This window comes from Corvus kubaryi, unplaced genomic scaffold, assembly GCF_017639235.1.
Source record: "Corvus kubaryi isolate FWS band 111438036 unplaced genomic scaffold, C.kubaryi_AGA036_p1.0 132, whole genome shotgun sequence".
Taxonomy (NCBI): Eukaryota; Metazoa; Chordata; class Aves; order Passeriformes; family Corvidae; genus Corvus; species Corvus kubaryi.
The window spans coordinates 2,082,821-2,101,583 of record NW_024580666.1 but is presented as its reverse complement, the minus strand read 5'-3'; positions in this window follow the sequence as shown (position 1 = coordinate 2,101,583).

Below are 18,763 nucleotides of genomic sequence, written 5' to 3'. Positions count from 1 at the left end.
AGTGACTTTAGAAATAGACAATGACTGTAGGACAGGAAAGAGGCGGTGGTGGTTCCCATCATAGGGGATAAATGCTGAGCATCTTCACACATAAAATGCCTGTGTAAAAAAGGGAGCCCATCTTCTTTCTTTGTGTGGAAGTATGGCTCTATTCCCAGCCAAACGTGCATGGTACAATTTAGAATAAAAGAATATCAAATCAACTACAGAAAAAGAACACACGCAAAAATAAGTCTTGAAATGTATATATTTGGGCAGAGTATGAATGTTTAAAGGATATTAATATACCCTCTGAGACATGAGGAAAGGTTCTGCCATTTCCTATTATCTGGCTTAGTAGGCTGAATAAGTGAATAATTCAGAGAGCAAAGTTTCTCCAATGAATGAGTCACCTAGACTCCGAACTATTAGCATGCAGCCAAGACACATTGAAAAAGCAGAGTTCATCCACACTGGTTTTAGTAACTGCTCCACTCAGTGGGGAAATAAATCAGTTTTTCCTCAGTTAACACAAGATCTGAATAACCATCAATTCCCTCCAAAGTATCTGCAGCACAAATGGTATCACAGATGCTTGATTGTAGGTATAAATTAGCATATTATGCCCATAGGGGGAGGCTGGATGATGATGGCTTAGTAGCTGAAGCCTGCTGGCCTCTGGGAAAGTGCAAATGTAATGTCAGATGACTCAGTCCACCAGGTGAACAAGAGAAGCTGTGCCTCCACAAAACAAAAAGGTGAAAAATGAAGACAAATTGTGGAGCAGTGTCTGTGGCCATAGACACAGTGCTACCCGACATCCATGCTTACTGACATTTAGAGGCAAGGAAAAGCACCTTTGGAAATTACACTGATACAAAGGAAGGATTGAGAAGTACCTGAGCAAAATATCACTGCATGGGTCTTTTCTCTTAGCTACTGGCCCTTCCTGGAGGAAGGGAAATGACAACTAGGAAATCTTATGAGTTAAAAGGAATTGTAGGAACTATCTGTGCAAATTCAGACCTCCATCTGAAGGCAGTATCCATTACTGAAAGTCCTGACATAGTTTAAAAGCAAAAGAGGGGACCAGACTCACTACACCAGTCTGGTTGGGCCACTGACTTCTTTCCTGTAAGTTTATTCCTCTTGTATTTCCTCACAGCAGGTTTTCCTCCCTGTCTTTGTTTTTGCTGTTCTCATCCTTTTTGTTCTTGCCACCCACATTTTTTCTCTTTTACAAAGAAGAATTTGATTCCTATAAATCTTCCAACGCTCAACACCTCTCTCCTGGTGGCCTGTTGTTCATGAGGCAGCATCTGCACAGTGCCAGGTGGGATCCTTTGTCAGCAATTGACAGGAGATGCTGCTGGTAGCTATTACGCACATGAAAAGGAAGACGATTCCGAAATGAGGTTGTTAGAGAACCATGCGGCTCTTTCCTCATGTTGGGAGGACAAGTATAGAGATTTCTCCCTCACTGCTGCCTGCCAGCATGTAGCTGTCAATTACTGCCTGTGCTTTGACATCTGAGCAGCAGCCTGGCCTCTTCCTCCTCGGCCATCCCTGCCTCCTCTGCTGCACAGAGCTGCCTCTCCAGGTTAATGAGGTGCTGCTGGTGTAATTTTGGCACCCACCTCTTGTGCTGACAGCTGTACCCCGGCTCCAGGACTCCTGGCGTGTTACTACCACTGTCACTGACCTGGGCCCCTTGCTGGAGCTGCTGCACATCTAACAGCAGCTGGTTTCCCAGGGGTTTTTCCCTGTTAGGCTTGGGGATGGAAGACAGCAGCAGTAGCCAACACTGTTAAACAAGCAACTTGTGTGAGAAAGTTTTTCTCACAGACTGGGTCGGTCCACCTTTTACTGCAGCTGCTAAGTGACGGGTGGAAAAGTGGAGTCCGTTCTCCGTCTCCTTAGCCTCCACAGATAGTTGTGAATACTCTGCAATGGGAGAAGCTCCCTGATGAGGTCAGGGGCACATCCCTCTGCCTGCCTGGGAGGGCAGCCAGCAATGGTAACTACGACAGTGGCAGTGGTAAAAAGTCATTTTACAGTTATGAGATCAGTGGCATGTACTCCACGAAAGGAGAGTTGCACCCATAGGTGTGCCTCTGGAAGAGGCACCTCTGAAGGCTGTCCTGGTGCTGTCTCATCCAGGATAGGTCCAGCTCTGCCCACATGCCCATGGCATCCTCATAACATTCACTGCTAGTGAGGAAACCACTTCCAGTATTTCTAGAAAGTGATTCTTAGGAGGCACGAGCAGGGCTGGAGCAAGGCTGGAGCAAGGAAGGTGTCCCGGGCACTCACAGAGCTCTGGGGAATTTATATTGTCTATTTCCAGGCACTGTTGTGAGGGGTTCTAGCAGGATACTTGCAGGGTTTCTATCCTCCCTCAGATCTACCATGTGGGAGGTGGAAGTGGTCATACTAAAATCCTGTCAATGTCTTAAACCAGACTGAGGGACTGAAATTTTACAAGAAGAGGGTTCCTCCTCTGTGGCTTGAGGTTGCAGGGGATGACCTGTAACAGCAAATGTTTACTTCTCAATTAGTTATTGATTTTTTTTCCAATTCACTGACAGTCCTGAATGTCCCTGGAGCAACTGGGAAAGCTAGAAATAAAGCTACTATTTACCTTAATTAGTAATCTGGGTTTTTTTCCTCTCAGGGGCCAAAAAATCACTTCTCAACATTTGTGGGTCATGGGTCATCCTCTCTCAGCATCCATGTAACTTATTTAAATGTTAGAGCTATGATATCTACCGTGCAGCCAAGGATAATGAAATTGGGAAGTGGCTTCCCATGTAGTTACTCCAGTCCTTCATCTTTAATGCACAAGGAATGACTCAGGTGCACAGAGCCTTTCTCCCTCCTCTATGATGGAATTTTTCCACCTACTGAGTATGTTTTACTATTGTAGATCTTACGAGAGGAAAGATTGGTGTGGGAGTCATGGCAAATTACCTTGCAGCACTTGTAACTAGTACTATTGCCAGTAAAAGCGTATTCTTGGAAATACTGGGCTGTTGCTGTGTAAGGGATCTTACAGGCAAGGGTGATGATGAAGGGTCTCTGTAGCAGGAGGGCTGAGCCAGCGCAGCCGCAGAGCCCAGCAGCACAGCCACAGCTCAAGGGCTGTGCTTCAGAGGGAGGAGGGTCAGGAGGAAAGGGCACTGAGGCTGAGCTAGGGCTGCCCCAGGCACTGCTAGTGAGTGGAAACTACTGCCTGTTAACTCGCCTGCCATCACTCCTTCACAGGAACTTTTTCTAGTACAGCTAATCCTGCTCTAGGGATTTACCAGGAATAAAAAACAGGAATAAAAATGTCACTGCTTAAACCAATGTGGTTCCACAGGCAGAGGTTTCCGGTGGAGACTTAGCCTCAGGTCAGTTTTTTAAGGGTAGCTCTTGTCATCATTTACACTAAAGCTGGACTGTTGGGGGAAAAAAGTCAGAGAGGTTGCAGCATCACTGACCCTTTGATTTTGCCCGTTTCCCTGTACTCACTATTTTGGAGCCAAGGTTCCAGTGATGGGCACATATCAGGAGAATCACAGCGTTTGCCATTTTTTTTTTTTCAGTCCCTTGACTGCAGCTGGAAGATTTACAGGCACAATTGTGAGGTTTGAAACAAGGAGACGGAAAAACACCACCAGGATAATTTCACTCATGTGAGGCTACTCCCTGTCTCTTTTGTGGTTTTGGGGGGCTAGTGGCCGGAGGCTTAGAGATGACCTTCCCCTTCAGAAATACTGTCTCCCCCTCACAAAATTGTTTCTGCCCGCGTTCTTTGGGCAGTTCCTGCTTTCCCCTGACTGACCCGCGACTCCCCAGCTGCCTTCAGGAGCGCACAGGTTTGCTGCTGGAAGGCGAGCCCCCATGTCCCTTAGGGTGCGCTCTCACCAGCCCGGCAGTTCTCTGCGCGCCGGCTTTTTTTCCGTAATGAAGGCAGAGCATCTGTAATGATCCCGAGTCGCGCCTGCAGCAGGAATCCCACCGGGTGGATGCGGCCACTGGATGTCACTGTTGCTCCGCGGAAACCCTCCGAAAGCCACGCAAGGAGAAGCGGTGGTAGCTATGGAGTGGCAGAACACGGGATTTTCACACCCACTGCGGGATCTGCTGCTTTGAGTGTCTCCGAGCAGCCCCGACTCACACAAAAGGTCCGTATGGATTCTGGGAGGGTGAGGTATGGATGCTATGGGTGTCGGTGCTGTGCATTCTTTGTTATAGCTACTTATTGATGGTGGAAGGAAACAGTGATGAAATTAGCAGGATCCCCCAGCAGTAGCTTTAGAGTGTCTTTGACATTTCCTGTGGCTGCTCGCTTCATGGACTCACAGAATCATGGAATGGTGGTTGGAAGGATCTTAAAGATCTTCCAGTTCCACCCCCCCTGCCACAGGCAGGGACACCCTCCACTAGACCAGGTTGCTCAAAGCCCCATCCAACATCGTCTTCAACTCTCCCAGGGATGGAGCATCCACAGCTTTCCTGGGCAATCTCTTCCAGTGCCTCACTCCCCCTCACAATAAAGAGTTACTCTCTTCTCTGCATGCAAAGGTCTGAGGGCAGTGGGAGTCCAGCCGGGATGAGAAGGCTGCATCTCATGGATACATCAGGGCTGAGCTGCAGGACGCCAGGAAGGGAGCCAGGAAAAGCACATCATCCTCAGCCTGCACTCACTTCCTGGGGCAAGCAGGGCGTGTGGGAAGCAGCATGTCACTGGTCTTGCCCAGATGAGCGGCTGCGGTGCAACTGGGCTGCCCAGTAAGGGAGCTGGGAAGTGTCCTCAGGTGCTCCCGATGCAGGCAACATTTGACAAACACCAGTGAGCCCAGAGCAGTGGGTCTGTCCGGAGAGGATGATTGTGGACAGTACAATGTTAGGCAAACCTGTGAATACTTCTGCTTTGTGCATTTAGGCCACAGAAGACTGTAGGGCTGGGCAAGCAAAGAGACAAAGGCAAAGTAATTTTTCTTCTCTTTTCCTCCTCTCCAATACTTGTGTTGAACAGAAGCTCCTCACGGATGAAGACTGATTCCTAGATCTGAGAGTCCAAAAGAGAGCTGTTGAGGATTTGTGTTTTAGGGAATGTTTTTTCTCCCAGTTGCCAGTCTGGCTTTAGATTAGCTCTGCAGGGATGTCAAAATTTGTCTTCTGTGAAATGTCCTACCTTTCTTGAGATATAAAGTGGGCACCTGTTGTTTTCCTACTAAATCTCCATTGATTAAAATTCCAAAAGGGTTTCTAGCAAAAGAATTTAGTTAAATGGTAAGAAAATACATCTGTACAATTAATTACTAAAATAAAACTTCGGGAAGTCATAGGCTTTCCCAGAAAAAATGTTCTGGTAAACAAGGTAAAAAGTTGCAAATCAACATTGTTCCTTAGGAGATATTAATTTTTATTACATTCCCTTTCACTGAAACCTTGACTCAATAAGATATCTACATATGTGACTAAGTTATTTGGCTCTAATTCCCTTGGGTATCTGCAAACAAAGAACAGTCCCAGAAGTGACACTCTGAAGTGACCTTGATTGTACTTTAATAGTAGCAGTATTAAAAGAAGTGAGGTCGTGCCAAGGAAAAATAAGGAGACAAAATTTAGGCTTAAAAATTGAAGCTGGCTACAAGAAAATGAATGGAAACACCCAGCACCTAGCAGGTGACCTAATATATTTGGTTAAGTGGTCATCTATGGATGGTGCAGGCATCCCCCAGTTAGTGTCAATCCCCCAGAGAAACTCCTATGGCATAATGAGGCAGTCAGGGTATCCCAGCTCAGGTCCTGAAACAGCAGAGCCATCCCTCAGTGTGTGTCCCAAATGCCTTTGGAGGAACAGTGACCTTCATGGATCCCATGTCTCTGTGCTCAGCCAAAGCCTTGGCTGTGAGGTGTCCCGAAGCTTGTGCTAGTGCTGCACCGCCCACAGGCCTTGCTGAGAATCTCGGAAATAATTGCTACTAGTCTTGCTACTTGGCCTGTGGGTGAGGTCTGACTCTCTTCTAGATGGCTGTGGGAAAAGTGAGTCCTGCATGTGTGGATTTGCCCTACAGATGCTCTCTCTCACCTGGGGGCCTCTGTCCCCAGAGAAACATGCTTTGCCCCATAATTTTTGTTACCCAGGAGACTGCTTGAATCATGATGGGCCACTCTAATAGGAGGAAATACCCAGACTAGTGACTTCTTAAGCTTCTTTCTCCTTTGATCTTTTCTTCCTGGAGGCATTTATTTGATCTTGGAAGGACCTTAGGGCTACAGCCTGCCCTAGCAAAGATATGACAGAGAGCAGAGGAAAGATTTTGAGTCTTTTCTTCTGACTATTCCCCTATATAACACAGGCAAAATATTGACATGTTTCTCCCAGGAGCATAGGGGCAAGATGTAGCAAATCAGAGTGGAGATAAACTAAGTGAAATTTCCAGGATAAAAACAATAGGAAAAGGTTATGGCTCTGGGAGGTAGGATACTCTTCTCGGAAGTACTGTATGGGTCTCAGGAGGCTTGGATCTGGGAGACCTGACAGCCAGTGTGAAACTACGTAAAGGCCAACAGGTTGCTTTATTTCTCAGGTCTCCACCTGTGAAATATCCCCTATCCCTTCTCTCTTTAGCCTTAGTGAGACTGTGGCTTTTCCAGGTAGTACAGCAACGGAGCGAAGGGCTCTCACTTTCTGTAGGAGCCACTAGATGGGACCAGAGTAAAACAATGAAAATAATTTCGACATATAGCCAATAAAGACATGTTATCTTTGACCTTTAAATCTAGTCTCAGGATTCAATCCAAATGCCAGTTTAGGCTTCCAGAGTTCCCTGCTAAAAATTAATCATCTTCTCTGCTTCTTCTTTTTTCCTCCTTTGAAGTAAGCTTCATCTACATAGCTGGCATTTGCACTGCCTTGTTATAGGAGCCAAATGGTGTCCATCTGTAGACATGAAATATGGAGGGGCCATTTGGGCTGCTGAAGTGCTTCTCTTCCCTCACCACACTCATTCCTGAAAGCACTGAGAGGACCGTTAAATACCAGAGGGAGATCAGATGCAGACACAAATGGAGAAAAGCTGGGGAAAGCGAAATGAAGCGCATTTTCATGTTTCCCTCCCTGCGAGCCGTGGCTGGGGAAATAAAGCAAAACCAGGACTCCAAAATCCAACAACTGAAAGAAAGGCAGGAGCGACGTTTGCAGTCTTTCCCATCCCAGCACTCCATTCCTCTCTGCACACCTCTTTGCCATCGGCAGTGAGGGGGGTCAGGCTGGACAGGGTCCCTTTCCCCGACCCTCTGAGGAGGGAAGGGCACTGGCAGTGCTGCGGGTGTAACAGCACCTCCTAATTCACATCGCTGACAATCAGTCAGAAACTGAAAGTAAACAAGCTATTTACACGTATTTTAAACACAGCTCGGTGCCCGGCAGCCCGGTTATTTTGAGGGAGAGGTTAAAGCAGACGCTGTAAGGCAAGGACCTTACATACCAAGCTCCAGCCCTTGGTGCATTAATATGGCTGAATGGAGATACTAACATAACCTTACCTGTAATGGCATGAACACACCACTGTAATAATTCATTTAGAATGATGACACCTGAGACCTAATTTAAAACTCCTAGATGAATACTGTTCTCACATTCAAACCCCAAGGCTGCTGCAAACATACCTAAGAAATCCTAAGAACTATAGTGAGCCTAATTGAATTGGACTTAAATGGACCATTGAGGTGGCCTCACAGAGCTCTGGGGAATTTATATTGTCTATACTGTATCAGAATCACAGCTTGAACTGAATAACGGGTTACATCCAATCATGTTACTGTAACTCATGCTTGAGGAAAGGGGGAAACCTTTTGCTATCAGCAAGGCTGTATGGAAAACAATTTCAAATCACTTTAAACCCGGTTGGCAACTACTTTGCCAATTATGGAGTCCTTTGGGAAAGGTGTGTGCTAGGGCTCGGGACTAAATGATTTATGTCAAGCGCCCCAGTCCCCGGAGGCACATACAGGAGGCTGGAGAGGAGGTGCTTGTGGCTAATTATTTCTCCTAAGAATACTTTAGCAAGGTAATTTGCGCTTGCAGATGAGTCACTCTGCGCGCTGAATATAACACAGGGAAAGCAGAGACTTCAGCGCTGCAGCACACAGACAGATAAAAGCGAAATGAACAGGATGTTCAGTCCTTAATCTCATATGCAAAACCCCAGCCCCCCGGCCCCCTGCCTGCCCCCTCTCCCCCAAGAGCCCCTCACCAGTGATGCTCAAGGGGAACCACAGAGGAAGGCCAAGCAGAGCCTCATCCCCACACCTAATTACAGAAAGGGGCCCAGTGTTTAAAAGGCTGATAAAAGTGTGCACTTTCTGTGACTCTTGGTGGTGCGAATCTGCTGGCGGCTGGGCATGCAGGAGGGAAAAGCTCGGGCAAGCTGAAGCAGGTAGCAGCCAAATGCCTTCCCAGCGTTCCTGCCTGTGCATCCCCTTGGTTCACTGGCAGTTTCTTTGCTCCTGTTGTCTAAAATCTCCTCACAGGTGCACTGTTGACACTGTGTTATAATTTATGAAGCTGCAGATGCCTGGAACATGTAATTCATTTTGCAGATGGCAAGTGTAAATTCTGCTGTTCCTCACATGGCACAGCCTTGCCTGTTAATAAAAAGGCTGACCTCCCAGATCCTGGCTACTCCGAGAGGTGTAGCAAATCCCTTTTGGATGTGTTGCTGCCATCGGGTAAGGTGTAAATAGCATTGATCTTGCAGATGATTCAAACCTGATTTCAAGATCCCCATTACTCCATGGCTCTGGGGTGTGAACTTTGGGACTGACTCAAAGCAGGGTGAATTTTGGTCAGAAGTTTGGGATTGATTTGCAGCTGAAACACCCGTTAGAATGTTGTGCACGTTCTGAACACTGCCTTCCAGATTTTCATCTGATTTTAACCCATATCATATAGTTGACTTTTATTCAGGTCCTATCATTCACACTGGCTTTGGGATTTCAGGAGCAGCGAGAACATGGATTTGTGGCAAACACAGAGCTGCTGCTCTTGATCAGGAGTTAGCAGAGATGCAGACACACTCTCCTTTTGAAAAATGCATTTGTGGTTATCTGCTGCTTTGCAGCAGCTGAGGAGAAGAAAGAATGGCGAAGGTCCCTGTGGAAATGCCACTCAAGCCTTCTGAGCCCAGATGAGCCCCAGGCCCCCCAGCTGAGCCTGGGGCTCTGCAGAGCAGATGCACTGGCCATGCCAGTGCCTGCGGAGTGGGGGTGCGTAGTGAGCCACCGGGGCTGCAACCTGCAGCTGCAGCACTCTGCATGGACCAATCTGCAGTAATAACCTAGGAAAGATGTGAAGCACCTTTCTTCCCTGCAGCAATATGGGCAGTAACACAGCTGCCATAGACAGAGAGGGGCCAATGGATTTGCTAAGCCACAGCAAACAGATGAGTTGTGAAAGATGGAGTAGCTGAATTGGCTATCTTCAAAATAGCAATCTGACAAACCAACGGCTTTTGGGTAAGTCTACTTTGTCCAGAAGATCTGTGGACTTCTTGTCCGTGCTCATGTGACAGCCTTCCACTGGGAGTGTGGAGCAAAATCCATTCTTGTTGACCTGATTAAGGCTCGGCTGCAAGGCACAGCCATTGCTGAGAGGCTCCTCTCTCAAGCATGAGCTGCAGGGGAAAGCCAGGTGGGAAAGCCAGTTAAATGCTGGCTGGCAGGGCAGGGACCAGGCAGTGTTAGCAGGCATTGTAAACCCATGGCTGGCAATAAAAGGATCTGTAGTTTGTAGCACTAAGGGCTGTATAAGCTGAAGTGAGCAAGCTCCAGGAGAACCTTAGCTGAGGTTAGTTTGGCTTTTTTGCTTTTCATTGGACATAATTGAGCCTGGGTTCAAAACATTCACATTGTACAGAAGAAGATCCAGACTCATGGTGTCTGTTAGAGAGTAGGGCAGAGGAAGGGAGGAAGCTGAGGCAAAACACACAACCCTGTTTTCCCTGCCCCTGCTCAACCTGTCCCCCCTGTTTGCCAAGGAGACACTCCAGAGTGCCGGAGTAAGACCTTACATTAGGTTGGTCTCATAAAGGAGGCAGGGCATGCACTGCTCATCCCTTGGGGATTTAAGCCACAGCAAAGGTTGTGTTGGAAGCTGCCACCCAGCAAAACATCAGTGTTCTGTCCTCTGCCTGATTGCCGCAGTCTCCTGGTTTATTGGACAAAAACCTGCTTCAAAAACTTGCATGTGAGAGAGCAGCCGGAGCACATTCAGTGGGAAGGGTACATGAAATGGAACACTGGTTCAACAGAAAATCTTTCACTTGCTCTTTTCCTTCTTTTTGATCCACTTCCCTAGAGTCTTTTCAGGACTGTTCAACATCAGGCACACAAATCCTTGCCACAACAGCTTAGGAGTCATTCTTTCTGTCCCAGCTGATGATAAGAAACATTATTCTGCAATATGGTCAAGATCTTCCAGGTCTTTTATCACCCCGAGTAGGATCACAGAAAAACTCCTCACAACTTTTCCTCTTTTAGTACGGACAGTTTACAACTGTATCATGCAGATCTTTTATGCATTTCTTTGTATTTTATTTTTTTATTCTTCCCAATCTCTTTTAAGCTTCTTCCCCTTTGCACATCTGAGCTTTGCTGATCACAGAGGTCAAACAGATTGAAAACATGTGTGCAAGTAAAGTGGCTTCACCTTTGACCTCAAACTATTCCTTCTTGGGAACATTTAATTTGCTCTAACCAAATGTATTTTTATTTTAATGGAATGCTCTTTGCCTGAGGCAAACTGTGTGGAAGTCCATCAGATGTGTTTTCATTTTACCACTTTGTAGAAAAGTGTATTAATCCATTTTGCTTTACATCTGGATTTTTTTTTAACACAGCCCTGGGATTTTCCCCTCTATCTGCAGCACTACCCATGGCTCCTGTGCAGAAAAAAAACCAGAACAATATGAAATTAAATGGACCAAAGAGGTGTGTTAAGAATGAAAGTCGATCCTGATTGCAAAAGGGCAAATTCTTTTGGCATCCTGGGTTTATATATTTTTATTTCTGCTAGGTTATGTATTTCCCAAGGATGATGCTATGTGCTATGCCAGACGGCACAGGATGTGAAAATGTGGTTTATAACACTATCCTGGATCCTTCTGGTGAGGTGAGGTAAGCTTTACACTAGGATCAAGCTGTGGCTACAGCTCCTCGCCTCCAGCTCGCGTCTCTGTGATTTAATTCAAGGCTCGTAGCACTTTGTGGCAGAACACAATGTAGAAGATGCAGCCATTTCAGACTGTGTTATGGTTTTGATTGTTTTGGAAGTCTTACACATTAGTTTCTCCTAAGCAGCTCCCCTAAGCTGTTTGGGGCAGCTTTCAAGCTGCTATGCATTCATGCATAGCCTGTGAGTATCTGCCCAGCCTACCTGTAATAACTATAATAATCAAGAGATATACCTAATTTTAGTTTGATTTTTTTTTTTTTTTTTTTTGCTTTGTAAGAGATAATTTCCAGTTCATGTAACCTTTGTTGTTAGTTGTCTCACCATTCTGATTCTGCCACCTCTCATTTCAGGGTCAAGTACTGAATTCAACATGATATGACAACCCAACATGAGAAAGCCAGAGTAAATGTCATCCCCTAACAGACTTGAATGATGGAGCGAGTCTGTGCCCAGGAATCTCCCATTCATTTTGCATAGTTCCTGCATCCTATTTGGGCAGCTTGCTACTGGAAGGAACATCCCTCCCTTTGAAACCCGAAAGGGTGAATGAGCCCCTGCGTGGCTGCAACGTTGTCCTACTTTTCTGCTGTGCTTCCATTTAACAGTCTGCTGTCAGAGGAAATTATTTCAGTACTACCACTGTCTAGAATACTACAAAAAGCCATAATAGCAACAAAAAAAGAATAGTGTGTAGATACATAAAGCTGTATTTCCTCCTCTTGTGGATTCAAGGGAGGATTCCCATAGTTGCATGAAAGTAGAGCCTACTGAGATTATTCGCAGTGAATAAATTGAGTAAATTGGAGGGCTGGTGGTGTGTATTTTTTTCTTCTGTGCATGCATCAATTATTCCTCAACAAGGTCCAATTTCTGTCAATGGGAATATTATTCCTCAGTATTTGTTAAACAGCTTGGATGAAGCGTTTTCAGTCCAGTGAGAGGTTCACTTTGGATATCCACTATTCATTATTACCGTGTGTGGTGTTCACACAAGTCATATGGTATTGTCTCCGTTCCTTACTTGAATAACTCTAGTTAAACAGGAGACTAATGAATGTTGGAGCACACATGGTGAATAACTGATAACATGAATAACATGGTGAATAATGAGGAACATGTTCTCTCACTTGCACCTGTACTTAGCTATAACCAGGGCTGTCTGACAGCATGGGGTGGTGGGGCCTGTAATCTGGGCCTCCCAGCTCCAAAGGCCTCTTTCTCCCACTGTGGCACTGTGTGTGCTGTGTGTGTGCCATACAAGTCACTCTGGGTGTGCAGCTTGCTGCACATGAGACACTTCTCAGCTGGACATGGGGCCTTGAGTACCCATACATGGGCTCTGTCAGTAGACACTGGTATGCAAACCTGCTAACTTCTCAATATGGGGGCAAGGAAATGGATATCTGGCATTTAAATGTCAGGAAACAGAAAGAGACATGGGACAAGACCATGGTCAACCTCGCTCCCTAAACATTCCTCTAGCAGGAAATCCAGCTCCCTCTTATTGTGCTTCTAATGCAAAGGAACCAAGTGGTCCCATGGATGTACCTCCACAGCAAGGTGTGATTTTAGCACCTCCACAGCAAGGTGTGATTTTAGCACAAGATGAAGAATCAGTGCCAGCTGCCAGTTAACCAGCATGCCTATCAGTGTCCTTGAAGGCGCACTGCAGAGGCCTCAAGGCCCACTGGCAACCAGGGATCCAGGGATCCTGATGACCAGTTTGGAACTTGGACAGCTGCAGTCAGACAAGAGGCTGCATGGTCATACCATCACCTTTAATGTGAGAGGCAAAAGCATCCCTGATCATATACCATTTTCCTTCTTACCAGCCTTATTCATCTTTTTTGCTCAAGTTCTCTTGTGTCTTCCATGATCTTATGCTTGCCACTGCTGGGTTACAGCTTGTATGCTTGTGGTATCTATCACCTTCCCCAACTTGCTTTTCACCTTGTCCACCGCTGCCAAAACCTTAAAGTTTCTGAAACCCCTGAAAGGGTGGTTGAATATACTTCAAATACACCATCACAGTTACTGATGAAAGAGTGTGGAGGAAAATGGTCCATCCAATAGTGATGGTTTTGCCAACACAACTGCCTTCATATTTTTAGGGATTGTGTCGCCATACAAGAGGGTTTTATGCCTCCTTGTTCCTCAGAAGCTGTTGGGGCAGGACTACACTACTGTGTTGCTTTTGCCCCTTCATAGGTTTTGTGCTTTCCCACCTTCTGACTGCTTCTGTCCTTTTCGTTTCTCCTTGGGGGAGACTCCAAGGTCTCTTGGTGCTGGAACATTTTTCCTCATGTGTTTGCAGTGTCTAGCACAACATATGCCTGATCTCTGCTGGTGGATACTAGGCACTCGTGGAATACGAACAATAAATAATCTTCATTCCTGCTGCATTGCTCTACCTGTGCTATATATCAGATGAGAGAGGGTGGCTCTTAATCTTCTTACTGTCAGGATTATACAGGTATATTTCTGATAGAGAACTTCTAAACTACCATACAGTGAAAAGTTGGAAGGTCTCTTGTAAATCACACTTTACTCACATATAAACATAACTTAAATCAAGTTGATGAGCAATACCCTCCACAGGATAAATGTCTGATACTGGATTTATTTCAGATCTGTTTACACAAAGGATTGATGACGATCAATATCTGCCCTTGGGATGAGCAGGGAAACAAAAATGCTGGCAATCAGGCCACTTGATGTCACTATTGCTTGACAATATGCACAGGCAGCTGAGAGTATAAATGGGGTTAGTTCAAAAGGAGAGTGGGACAAGGGGTTTAAGGAAGGCCTCTGGGCCATCTATTTAAAAAGAATGAAGAATATACACTATTTAGGATTGCGCATAAATTCTGCCTCTGTACATTTAGCAGCATTAGTGGAGAACTCCCTTCCCTTCTGCACTCATGGCTGAAAGTGCTCTGACTGGGTTTGGAGCAGAAGGAGTCACACATCTTTCACTCGCTCAGTGTAAGAACAAGACACATTTTTTGTCTCTCTGACACTTCTGTGTGGGGAGCATTGTGGTACTGAGCAGAAGGCCTGCCTGATCCAGTGGTCCAGGCTTATATTAATAATTCTTGTATTTTACCATATGCCAGGTAAGACTGGGTCCATAATGATATCTATGAAGCAGAATACTTTTGTCCACTGCCATGAAGTTTTCTGGCTACCTGGCTGAGTTTTGCAAAATACAGCCTGTGTTTCCCTTGATGAGTTTGGGTCCTCACCTGGGCAGTTGACAGAGGAAACATTTCTATTTGCTTACTGCAGAGATTTCCCCATTCAGTGAACGTATTAGTCGCAGTTGAACTGTAAATTATTTATCAAAGTCCATGGGGAATAAATATCTAATACTCCTACCCACACAACTTTGTCTAAGTCCCATGAAACCAGGCAATGAGTTTCTTCTCCTTTTGAAAGGCCTAAGGTTACTAAATAATTCAGAAGCCTCTCTCCTGGCTGTGGTAGGATGCGTGGCTTTAAACTACCTCAAAGTGCTTTTTGTTAGGAATTGAGCCATACTGGTCATTCCTTTGTCTTCTGGTAAAATGAGTATTTACTTGGATGAAAAGCAGGTGAATGCCTTTACCTGTGAAACCGTGACAGCAATTAAAAAACAAAATTCTTTATTCTTGGAAAGACTAAGACCACGGACAGTTTGGGTATCTCTTGGATCGTTCTCGTTTATGGAGAGCTCTTGGAACTGTCCTGTTTGGGAGGAGTTGCAAGTGCGCTGTACATGCTCAGAATATTTGTATTTTATCTGTTGGGAACAATTAACTTCTTTTTGGTTTAAATTTTCAATAGTCAGTTCACTTTTCCCCTGCTGTTAGTTCTCTCCCTGGAGCAGTAGTGTTAGTTATAGCTATTTACATGGCTCTGACAACAGGTGAGCAACACAACAGGCAATATCTAAATTATTTGCACGCACAGGATACTCATGAGTGGAATTTAAGCCATATCTCCTAAGCCATGAGCCAAATGCCTTTACCATGGGACAAGGTTCCCTTACTGTTAGGAAAGTAAAGCTTGAATCTCACCAGGTTTCCAGCAGGACCCATTTCTTTGTAAAACATGTTCAGCATCACAAGTGATGTTTGTAGGAACCTGGCCTTATTTCTTAATTTTCCCTATAGGTGACCCTACGTGGATGACTTCAGTAACAGGTGCTGTCTTTCACCTTCCCAGGAAAAAGGGAGATGAGGTCCTCCAAGGTAAGTGATCATCTATCACTTCAGCAGCTTGAGGACTCCTGTTCTTAAAACCTAAGGAACTGGCTCAGGTGTGTCTTGGCCCTCCTTAAAAAAGATCAAGGTGCAATATTGAGTAAGTTTTAAAGCTGAGGTAATTTGTAGTGACTCCACTGAGATATGGTTGGATGGTGACTAAAAGGAGACAATTAAAAATAATGGTGCACTGAATCAAAAATCTACTGGTTTATTTCCAAATCTTTCAGCCTGGGCATCACACTGTGTATGAGCTGAAGAGCTGAAGTGAGATCCCAGCTGGCACAGAAGCGTTGAGGACAAGCCTGTGCACCCTTGTGGCATGGTGTGCTCTTCTCTGCTGTTAGTCTAGCTGGCCCAGTGGATAGTCTAGCTCATGCCAGTACAATCATAATTTTATCGTATTAATAGTGCTGGGCAATTGACAGAAGCATGGCACAAAAGACAAAAATGTATGAAAAATACCTTTTCTGACAAGACTTTATTTTCCGTACAAAAAATTGCAGCCTCTTGTGAATTTTAAACTACCCTAAAGAATTTCATGTTGAGGCAACTGTTCTTTACAGAGTTCTGTAGCTTATTTTAAAAATACCAGTAGAAAGGTTTTTTTCTCTATTAAACTGCATATGTTTTGAGAGTAATTTCCATGGATTCCTTATTAATTTCTATAGTTCTCTGTTTAATTTTCTTTTTTTCATAAAGAACATTGTAAAACTGTAACTACTATGGTTGGTGACCATGTTTCAGGGATGTGTTGTGGCATCTCTAAATGCATTGGCTTTGATTTAATTTCCTTCAATCCATTCTTTGGCAATCTCCAACCAACTGTACAAGCACGGAAGAAAGATCTGAGCATTTAAGCTGGATTGTGAGTGGGAAGGAATTGGAATTGTCTTTAATGAGCTGTAGCCGTTTGGTTTCACTTCTCTGACAGTCATGTGTACTTTAAGTAAAAGACCAAATCGAGCACTTTAAGATGTCTCAGAGTTGCCCCATCATTTCAGCATTACCTGGGCATTCTGGTGTGCTCTCCCATTACAAGACCATTCTGGAATTGAATGGTCAGTGATGATAAACAGTGATAATAGATTACTGAGTAGGGGGAAGGTAGGAGATATTAATAAGGTAAGATTTTTAATTAATTTTTCAAGTTAATTAAAATGTCCAAAAGCACAATAAAACTGCAGAAAATCTGGCAAGGGAATGGCAGCCTGTCTGATTAATGCAAGTCAACTGTCTTCTGAGGGTAATAGTAATAATGATGAGATTATGGATATGGAAGAACCTGCTAAAGAGATATGAGATGCATGTGGAATACAAACTGTGTCCTAGTTACTATTTTATGGTGCACAATGGATCTTATTAAGGAGGAATAGCAGTAAGAATTACCACTGAATTGCTCAATAAAAGTATTGTGTAATTAACACTGCTGCACCATCAGCTTGAGTGCTACCTCCCATTGATACTCCATATCCTCCATTTACTTTTAGTTTTTAACTAAAGTATGGGAGTTTCAACAGCAGATGCAGGCAGCTTGAAAAACATGTTGCCTTGTGCATGACGATGCTTGGAGAAAGGGAAGCAAGCACTGAAGGGCTGGAGTGGAATATCATATTCAGAAGAGACTGGAAGGAACTTCCACAAGTGAGAGTTTGATACTCCATTCCCTCAGTGAAAATAACACTGAAACAAAATAACAACAATAACTATGATAGAGAGAAAATACTTTCTTTCTGGCATCCCCAGCCTTGTCCCTAATGAGGTTTTGAAAGCATGTGTTCCCCATCCAAGCAGAAAACAAGTCCCACTGAGGCTGGTGCACAAGTGATGAATGGGATTCACTGATGGGTACTTTTTCACAGCATTAAGTTTCTTATTACATATATATGCTATGTGCCTGCTGCAGTGGTGCTCTGCTCTTGGCTGGGTATTCTAGGCAGTCTCCAATGGAAATATTGTAACATCTTAATTAGAGACATCAGTATCATACAGGAGAGGACAGTTAGTACAGTTCCATCCTGATGGAAAAGGGAGCAGTCTACATCATCAGGAAATATATGCTTTTGCAGGTCTTATGGGAGTTCACTTAACTCTCAAAGAAATATCCTTGCATTTGAAGGGCAGATGTAAACCAAAGCTCATGCCCTCTGAGCGATGCTCATCATTGTTTTTTATAGAAAAACAAAAGCTGCTGTCTGTGAAGCCAAATTCCTCAAAATTAATATCGAAAGACCGGTTCGACCACAGATTTGGCCAGACCAGAAATGAGATCTGAATTACCCATGTGTTTCAGGACGTTTGGAGCCTGAGTTATGAAGTTATGATTGACCAAGACTGTGCTCAAAATGAATCACTACATTTTTTTTCAGTTCCTGGTTAGGTTATGCTATATCCCATGTTCATTTTATTCAAACTCCTTTCTGTCAAGAGCAAAATTCTTAATTCCATCTTCAGTGTTTACCCAGGCTGCTCTTAAAAATGAAAATAGTATCTGGAGGATTTTAGTCTTGGTGAAATAATAAAAGAAAGTAAAAGCCTCCTGTCTTGAATTCTGAGTAGGCTGCATCACCACATGCAAGAGAAATGGTTGCTATAGATTGCCTTGTTATTAAAAGGGGAGGGTGAAAAATGGCAAGGAAGGTTTGAAGCTGGCTGATGTAAAACAGAACAAGTTTATAGGGAGCTGGCTGAGGACTGCATTTTTATAAGGTGCACTTTAAACAACCATGCAGTGTACTAAAAATACCATAAAAACTATAGCTTCTAGCCACAAGTTTCAGAAAATGCTTAATGGCAAAAAAGAGAAAAAGCTGCAAGATATAGGGCATAAAGAAAATCTCATACCCAGAATGGAGGAACATTTAGGTCTAGGCTTTTGCTTCAGGCTCCAGCTTAGTGCAAGCACAAGACACCACATACTGCTCAGTAGGACAGGATTCATCTCCTTAGCGGCAAAAGTACATAAATGCCACAGAAGAGGAGCCACAAGACATTCAGTATCTGAGACTGACACATCTTTCTCTCCACCCTCTGCAGATCCCATCGACACCCACAGAAGTGCTGCCACCCATCCTGCTATTTTTCTCCTGGGACCTCACCAGATTCATCAAAACAGCCTAACTGCCCGTCACTTGTCAAAGCCCATTGCTCCTTTGCTCCCATTTTATCAGGAAAACACTACCTGCAGAGGCTGGGGTGAGTGGTTCCCTCCATAAAACCATGCTCCCTGGATGAGCTGCCCTGCTGCTGGAATAGCAGTGGTCCAAAGAGATGAGCTGCCATGTTGCAGGCTTGGAAATCAGTTCAGCAA